The sequence below is a fragment of the Cyclopterus lumpus genome, chromosome 3, assembly GCF_009769545.1.
Source record: "Cyclopterus lumpus isolate fCycLum1 chromosome 3, fCycLum1.pri, whole genome shotgun sequence".
Lineage (NCBI taxonomy): Eukaryota > Metazoa > Chordata > Actinopteri > Perciformes > Cyclopteridae > Cyclopterus > Cyclopterus lumpus.
Window position 1 is genome coordinate 6,762,179 of NC_046968.1, and position 7,945 is coordinate 6,770,123.

Sequence of the window (7,945 nt, forward strand, 5' to 3'; positions counted from 1 at the left end):
ACATAGCTGGGCCCAGCACGCATGTTTTTAGTGCATTTTCGTCCTTGTGAGCATGCCCTAGCTCACGGTCGCCGCTCTGTACGGCTCTCATACGGCGGTTACGTATGATAATGCCGTCCGGACCGACAGCGTTGTCATGGTAGCTTACCAATCGCCCTCAATTAAATTCAGTTTATTTTGTATAGCCCAATATCACAAATTTTGCCTCAGACACGGGCCACTTTGACCCGAGAACAAATGCAGTTGAGGTTATTGACTCTGGAATAGAGGGACAACGATTCAACCTCACATCTCTTTGTGGGGAATGGTACCTGTGTGTATATATACTTTTGTATGATTGTGGACAGGTACTCGCGTGTGAATACATATGATGTGCACACCATTACACACTCACACACACGCATGCACACACACAGTTTTGTGCATTCAATACCTTTTTTTTAACCAAAGGATGGAGCCCTTATAGAATCTTCCCCCCGAGCAGCTAATATTTTACACACATTTCACGCAGAGGAGAATGCGATTCCAATTTAATATACTTTTTTATACTACTTTTATATTATAAGTATACTACCTTTTTAATATACAACATACAACATAATTGCCAAGACTTTCAGTGACACATCCATTTAAGGACGCGGCATCCATTTAACTATACACTACATTCTCAAACCAGCCATAAGGCATTGCAGCCTATTGACCAACCTTTTATTAATTTGCTCACTCCACGGAAGAGCTCCGTTCATTCTGTACACATGACATCTATTGCTTCTGTCCATCCGGGGAGAGGGATCCTCCTCTGTTGAAGCTCTCCTGAAGGTTTCTCCCCATTGTTGTGGTTTTGTCTTCTTTTTTTTTCAGGGAGTTTTTTATTTATTTATTTATTATTTTTTCCTTGGGACAGAGGGGCCGGGAGAGAAGGAAATGTGTTGTATTTAGTGCCTTTCTCTGACCGCTAGGTGGAGTCCTTACCCTTCGAATGGGGGAGGGAAACGAGCGTATTGCTCCACGGAGATCTTTTCTTCACACTCTTATTCGTTTCAATTCAACAGTTGAGTTTAGTTTGCACAGCACACCAAAATCACAAATTACAAATTTGCCTCAGAGGTGCTAGGTTCACCATCTGTACACAAACGTACTCTCTGACGATTACTGGCACTAACAAAACAGTCAGCATCGAGTCAGGAAGTACGCCATGCATTAACAATCCAGAGAAACACAGAACAAGCAACACTGACATTCTGTTGCTAGCATGCCTCAGATGTTCTGCTGTTATTTGATCAAGGCCACATGCTTTGTTCAATGCACCTGAGTTACACCTTCCATACCCCGACTCATGGCCTCCTCGTTAACCCAGCAAATCGGCGCATGAGACACAAAACGAGGGATATTCTCGCCCGCCAAATTAAGTAGTTTCAAACAACTCTTTACCTTATTTACGTCTTTTTGTGCCCCCTTATGTGCTACAAAGCGTTGACTGGAGCTTGGGCAGAGTTCAAAAAGTACTTCCTTTGAACTCTCAATCCAATCCGACCCGAAGTGGTTCACAACTAATAAAATAATGTCGTCATGACTCAGAGTTTTCTTTTTTATGAAGTTTAAAAGTTCATCTTCCACAATAATTTTGCCATTGTAGATCTCTGTAGATCTCTTTAATTCGAGATCCGCCATCTTGGATCTTTTCTGTAGATACAGTGAGCCATGCACCGCCAATGAGTCGTTGGCTGATTTGAATCCCTCGGGATCCAATTTGGCATCAGGCGTGCAGATCACAACTGTAACTGATGCGTCTCTTTCATACATCAGATCTGTGCCGTAGGTCACATTACACATCAGAATCGGGACTCTTTCAATTGCAGCATGAGCGTCGTCATAGATACATGAGTTCACACTGTCACACTCGGCATAGACACAAAACAAACAACAACAATCTAGACTTTAACACAGCTTTATTCATAAATCATCCTTGTTGGTGCACGAACAGATCGGTGAGGCGACTTGGAAACGGTCCGTCCTCCAGCGATGGAGGGTCCTGGCTCTATGTGGACCAGAGAAGGCCTCAAACCAGAGGCAGCGTAACCAAAGACACTGTGATTAACACGCTAGCAGCTGTTATGCAAGTTCTGGCATTATGCTTATGGAGACTGACTTATGGAAAGAAAGACAAAGATAGAACAAAGACTTGTTGCACATATGATTTAAAATCGGTGCAATCTGCAAAAGCAACAGAGGAAATGTATTTATTGTAATATACAATGTTACTTCATTACTGCTAATGGGGCATAATGTGTGGAGTTGTGTGAACAGTGTGCCATGGAAAACAGTGAATGCTGGGTAATAGTAAAAAAATAGAACAAAATGCCTGATGGACCTGGATCAAAGCCGGCTAGGTTCTAGAAGGTTGAGGAGTCCATGAAGCTGCTGCCTCTGCATTCAACCCTCAGTATCTTCAACAGCACCACGGACGACACCTGGACTGGGGCTCTGAGGCAGGCCATGAAAAAATCAGTGGTGGGCATCTGATGCTACCCTAGCGTAGCATGGCGCTCGTTTTGCTTTTTGTTTATTTATTATTTCTGTTGACGGGCTTCCTGGGGGCTCCCCACCCATCCCCGTTGGTTCTGGGATGGTGGACTTGTGTCGGCGTGGAGGGATACGCTGCTCCGGCCGATCAGCTGACGGAACGCCTGAGCTTTCCAGACGCCGTCAACACGTTACATATTGTGTAACTTAACAGTTACACTGTATGGAACCAACCCAGGAAGTACAGCTAAGTTTAAGTCGGATATGTCCAAATTATTGTGGACCTTCGGGTTCAGATTCAGACTTTCACTGAGACCACGTTTCATGTCTCAGGAGATTTGGTGCCAACATACGGTTTGAATATCAAATTCTCTACATTGATTATTTACTTAGAGTAAAGTCTTGTAAAGCCAATCATATGTGTTCCTTCAAACTTTAAAGACCTGTTAAGCTGTCATTTCAGTACGACCCAATGAGACCCGGTGAGACCTGATGAGACCCGGTGAGACCTGATGAGACCCAATGAGACCCGGTGAGACCCAATGAGACCTGATGAGACCTGTAGAGACCTGATGAGACCTGGTGAGACCTGATGAGACCCGGTGAGACCCCAATGAGACCCGATGAGACCTGATGAGACCCGGTGAGACCTGAAGAGACCTGATGAGACCCGGTGAGACGTGATGAGACCTGATGAGACCCTCCTCCCCATCACATCCGGTGTTCGTGGTTCCTCCACTGATCTCCGTGAAGTCGGTCCCGCTCCACATGACATCATCTAGACCTCCAGCCTGCTCCAGCTGTCTTCACCACCTCCACCAGTGTCAACTCTCCACAACTAGAACTTTGTGCTCTATATTCAATAAATCTGTGTTCACCTTGAATGACGTTCCTCCTGATTTAACTACCTGTGCCTCTACCTGTATACATGTGTCTATTCTCATTCTCAACGGTTTCTGTTCTCATGTTTGTTTGTTTTTTATGGATGATATTTCAAACTAATTTGCATAAGGAGCGGGGTCTTTGTTAGGGAAATGTGTCCTGGATACAAACAATGTAAAGAATAATTACTTATTGTAAAACTCAAAAAATACAGAAGAGCAGGGGCGTTTGTAGGATTCCAGGAAAGGGAGGGCTAAGCCCCAAGGGGAGTGTATCCATTGTTTCTGACAGTTCATAGATTGGTTTCAATCAGAAAGAGTGTGATTTTGCTCTGTGGTTTTGCTTGCATTCAGTATATGATAACACAAGAGACAGAATGTCAGGGTCATAGTGATATTTTATGCTCATTTCAGAATCAGAATCAGCTTTATCGTCCATATATGTGTGCACATACATGGAATTTGACTTACACGCACGCTCTCATCATACGTACGTATTTAAATTACAAATGACAGGATGAATATAAAGACATTAAGGACAACAATAATAACATGTATGTACAATATAAACAACAACAACAGTGAATTGGGGATGTAGTGCAGAAAGGTGGTAAATAGTGCAAGTAGTGCAGATGGAGGTGATTAATTGTTCAACAGAGTGACGGCAAGACGGAAGAAGCTGTTCCTGTGTCTGGTGGTTTTGGCGTACAGTGCTCTATAGCGCCCCCCAGAGGGGAGGAGTTGGAACAGCTTGTGTCCAGCGTGTAAAGGTCTGCAGTGATCTTTCCAGCCCGCTTCCTGACTCTGGAGGTGTACAAGTCCAGGATGGAGGGCAGGCTGGAACAGGATCAGCAGCTCCTGAGGCAAGGCCTTTTTCCGGATGGTGTTGATGTTGGAGGCCCACTTCAGGTCCTGGGAGATTGTGGATCCCAGACACCTGAAGGTCTCCACCGCAGACACAGTGCTGTTGAGTATGGTGAGGGGGGGGCGGGGGTAGTGTTGGAGGGCTCCTCCTGAAGTCCACTGTCATCTCCACATGTTTGGGCTTGTTCAGCTCCAGATTGTTCTGACCACACCAGAGGACCAGCTGTTCAACCTCCCGTCTGTACGCAGACTCATCACCGTACCTGATGAGGCCGATGACCGTTGTGTCGTCTGCGAACTTCAGGAGCTTAACAGACGTGTCCCCTGAGGTGCAGTCGTTGGTGTAGAGGGTGAAGAGCAGTGGGGAGAGCACACATCCCTGGGGGGCGCCAGTGCTGATAGACCGGGTGCTGGATGTGTTTCCCCAGCCTCACCTGCTGCGTCCTGTCTGTCAGGAAGTTGGTGATCCACTGACAGGTGAGCTGGGAGAGTTTTAATGAAGTACCTCCGGGATGATGGTGTTGAACGCTGAGCTGAAGTCCACAAACAGGACCCGTGCATATGTCCCTGGGGAGTCGAGGTGTTGCAGCACATGGTGCAGTCCCATGTTGACTGCATCATCCACCGACCTGTTTGCCCGGTAGGCATCATTCAATCCTGTGATGGAGGAATTCTTGGGGACCCCGATGATCACAGAGCGCCTGAAGCTCGGAGGAGTTGGCTTTAATCTATATTAATGCAAAGAATAGAGAGATGTTGATAGTTATTTCTTGTATTTCAAATTCGCTCGTTCACACTCTCGCTCAATGGAGACAGTTTCTAACTTCCCTTTCATTTAGATAGATAGATAGATAGATAGATAGATATATACTTTATTAATCCCCAAGGGGAAATTGGTTGTCATAGTAGCGCCCAGCACTTTACAGACACCAAATGGAATAGACTAAATAAACTAAACACACAAAATAAAATAAAATAAAATATAAGAACAGGGATGACAGATGTATACAAAATAAAAAATTATATATATATATATATATATATATATATATATATATATATATATATATAATATATATGCACAATATAATACAAATAACTCTGCAGTGTGTATTAAGGAAATTAAATTAAATTAAATGTAAACAGTGTGCAAAATGTGCAAAATATGTAAAATATATATACACAATATAATACGAATAACTGTGCAGTGTGTATTTAAGGACATTCATTTAAGTTTAAACAGAGTGTGCAAAATGCAAAGTATGTGTAGTGTATATGAAGTGTAAATCAACACAAATGTAAATGTGAATGTGTACAGTGAAATTTAAAATTAGTCCACAGAGGGTCTGGCCAGAGGTGCTTTGTTGTACAGTCTAATTGCCGTGGGCAGGAATGTTTTCCTGTAGCGGAGCTGGATGAATCTTTCGGAGAAAGTGCTCTGCTGACTGCACTAGGTGGTGGAGAGGGTGGTCCGGGTTGTCCAATATGGACAACAATTTGCCTCAATTAAACCTGAATGTAAGCAGGTAACACTCGTTAACAACTACAGACAGACACATTCTGTAATACCTGGACTTACAGGTAAACCTGAATGTAAACAGGTAACACTCGTTAACTACTACAGACAGACACATTCTGTAACTACCTGGACTTACAGGTAGTTAAAGCCCCCCTAAAATAGGCCAAACGACGCCCCTGAGCGTGCCCAATGAGGCACCAGTGTGAGATTTTAAAGCCTGTTGGGGGGTTGGCGCGATTTCATAATCTAGGCTTTTGTTTTTACATGAAGGCCTCTCTCATGGTTTTCCCCACATGGTGAAGTCCCAACACTGTTCTGTGAAATGTGTTTTTTTGTGAAATGTGTTTCTCTGAAGTGTTTTGTATTGTAAAATGTTGTGTTTGTGAAACGGTAGGTTTTGTGAAATGTCATGTTTCTCAAAGCCACGGTACAATTTATTTTTAAATAGCTATTGCATTTAGCTTTTTTTTTTAAATTCATATTAAATTAAAATTAAAACACCAGCATTAAAACAGTATTTTTTAAGTTAAGTAATGCACAAGAGCACAAACACATACAGGTTTGACGACAGGCAGCTCAGACTGTGGCTTACTTTGAAATCCCCGGGCCTGGTTACGTCGCCTCTCCTTATAACTACTTTTACACATGTGGAGATGAAACTATGAGTTATGTTCATTAATTAGGCCATTTATTTACTATAATTTACATCAGCCTTCTTTAAATTGACCGCTACAACCGCCAGACAACTTTTACTTTGAAAGTGAGCTGTCTGTTTCCGACTCATAACTGCCTTTAATATATCTATTGCAATTATCTGTTGCATTTCATCACATGAAATAGAATATATACTATTTCATGTAACATAAACTCACTGCAGGTATATAGACAATGTTGGCTACATATCATTAGCTTTGTATGTTATAACATTCATTGCTTATTTCTACAGGCTATGGGGTCCTTTTGTACCTTTTCATTTGTTGACCCAACACATCCTCTCACTGAATCCATTAGGAAATTAGGCTAATGCTCTTTAGTTTTGCAAAGTCAGTGCATTTTCTTAAGGATCAGTTCGTAGAGAAAGTTTGGATACTAGATCTTCTGAAAGAAAATTCCATATGGGCGTCATAATCCAAGCAGTGTTTTCTGCTGTGAAATCCTGTTAAGGCCTGGCGTTGTGTTTTAATGGTGAGGGCCGTTCTCAGTCTGCTTTTTCAATCCCCGCTTTATCTCTCCACTCTCCATCCTCACCTACCACTCAGGATAAAAACGAGTGGGAAGCATAATATACATAATACATACATAAAGATAAATCATCTTTACACATTAAGATATAAAGGGATACTTTACTTTAAAAAAAAAAGCACGATAAGAAGAATGTTGTGTAAAAGAATAGTTGTGTAAACTAGCTTCAAGTTTTTTTTCAAGTTCACTCCCTCTTCTGTCTTTGAATCCGACCAAAATAACAACCACGAATGTCAAATGAAATGAAACAATTGTAAATTCAAGGCAACACTTTGGGTTTAAAAAATGTTGTATCAGGTCTCTCATGCTGGGAGGATTTTGTAAAGGGTGTTTCCGTGCCAGTCTGCCAGACTGATCTGCATACTCAACAGCATCAACTGTAACGGAAACAAAGTCTCATTTTAATTCTAATATGTTTTTCAATACCAATTTACAGTTAATATTTGCAATCACTGATGCCGGACGGGTGTGTTTTGCGCATCGCAAAACACGTCATATCCAAGTTAAAAAAAAAAGTAAAACTCTTGTCACATAGTATGTCAGGATCAAAACACAGTATGCACTGTCCTGCTGCGGAAGGGCCACCTTGAGGCCATGGAGGGACAGTCTTCACGCTACTAGCAGCCTGTGGGGGAGACAGTCAAACACACTAAAACCCAACACAAAACAGAGTTTCACTGTGATTTGTTGGTTGTTGCAAGACATGGGCTTCCTAACCTTTGAAGTCATGTTGATTGGTGGTGTAATCCTCTTGTGTAACAGATCTGATCTCCAGTAATTGCTTTTGCCTGCTGTTTCTAAACCAGCTTTTCAGCTGTCATCTGACACACGGACACACGATGGCACCAGAGTTTGCTTTTTGCTTTTCCATCTGACGGCCTAATGATGGAATGGCTTGTTTTGTGTGTTTAAAACA